At 39.1% G+C, this 1,744-nt stretch overlaps 1 non-coding gene across 1 annotated transcript; it reads left to right on the forward strand.

The window, feature by feature from the left end:
• The first annotated feature begins 1,289 nt into the window (after positions 1–1,289).
• On the forward strand, positions 1,290–1,361 carry TRNAW-CCA (transfer RNA tryptophan (anticodon CCA)). The gene has a single exon. It is a non-coding gene; the product is annotated as a tRNA-Trp (tRNA).
• Positions 1,362–1,744: the final 383 nt, after the last annotated feature.

A 1,744-nucleotide genomic window follows, 5' to 3' on the forward strand; every position in this document is an offset into this window, starting at 1 on the left:
GCTATGACCAACCTAGACAGCATATTAAAAAGCAAAGACATTACTTTGCTGACAAAGGTCCATCTTGTCAAAGCTATGGTTTTTCCTGTGGTCATGTATGGATTTGAGAATTGGACTATAAAGAAAGCTGAGTACCAAAGAATTGATGCTTTTGAGCTGTGGTGTTGGAGAAGACTCTTGAGAGTCCCTTGACAGCCAGGAGATCCAACCAGTCCATCCTAAAATAAGCCAGTCCTGAATATTCATTGGAAGGACTCATGCTGAAGCTGAAGCTCCAATACTTTGGCTACCTGATGCGGTAAACTGACTTTTTGGAAAAGACCCTGATGCTGGGAAAGTTTGAAGGCAAAAAGAGCAGGGGATGACAGATGATGAGATGGTTGGATGGCATCACCAACTCAATGGACATGAGTTTGACCAGGCTTTGCAAGTTTGGTGATGGACAGGGAAGCCTGGCATGCTGCAGTCTATGGGGCCACAAAGAGTCAGGCACAACTGAGTGACTGAACTGACTCTGAGAATACATAAAAATCCTCAGTATGTATGCACCTAGCAATAAGGCATCAAAATATGTGAGGAAAAATCTTATAGAACTGCAAGGAGAAATAGATACACTTACTATAATAATTTGAGATTTCAATACCTATTAGTACTTGAGAGATCCAGCAGGCAGAAAGTCAAAAGGGACAGAGTTGAACTGAACAGCACCATCAATCAACTAGATTAATCAATTCTATAAGTATTTTATAGAATACTTTATCCAATAACAACAAAGTGTACATTCTTCTCAAGATCAAACTGAACATTTACCAAGATAGACAACATTCTCGGTCATAAAACATACCTTGTTAAGGTTTAAAAGAATAGCAATCATACAAAGTATGCTGTCAGATCACAATGGAATTGAACTAAAATCAATAACAGAAAGATAGTTGGAAAACCTCATAATGTTTGTGGTTAAGAATGGCCATCATCAAAAAATCTACAAGCAGTAAATGCTGGAGAGGGTGTTGAGAAAAGGGAACCCTTTTGCACTATTGATAGGAATCCAAATTGATAGAGCCACTACGGAGAACAGTATGGAGATTCCTTAAAAAACTAGGAATAAAACTATGATATGACCCAACAATCCCACTACTGGGCATATACCCCAAGGAAACCATACTTGAAAAAGACACATATACTCCAATATTCATCACAACACTGTATACAATAGCTAAGATATGGAAGAAACCTAAATGTCCATAGACGGATGAATGAATAAAGAATATGTGGTATATATATGGGCTTCCCTGGTGGCTCAAAGGTTAAAGCATCTGCCTCCAATGCTGGAGACCCAGGTTCAATCCCTGGGTGGGGAAGATCCCCTGGAGAAGGAAATGGTAATCCACTCCAGCATTCTTGCCTGGAGAATCCCATGGACAAATGGAATATTACTCGGCTATAAAAAGGAATGCATTTGAATCAGTTCTAATGAGGTGGATGAACCTAGAGTCTATCTATAGGCTCTTCACTCTATAATAGAGTGAAGCAAGTCAGAAAGAGAAAAAATATACATTAATGGATATATATGGAATCTAGAAAGATGGCACTGATGAATCTATTTGCAGGGCAGCAAAGGAGATGCAGACATAGAGAACAGACTTGTGAACACATTGGGAGAGGAAGAAGATGGGATGATTAGAGAATAGCATTGAAGCATATACATTAAGGAATTTGCTGTGTGACACAGGGAACCCAAATT

Source organism: Bos javanicus, chromosome X (genome assembly GCF_032452875.1).
Source record: "Bos javanicus breed banteng chromosome X, ARS-OSU_banteng_1.0, whole genome shotgun sequence".
Lineage (NCBI taxonomy): Eukaryota > Metazoa > Chordata > Mammalia > Artiodactyla > Bovidae > Bos > Bos javanicus.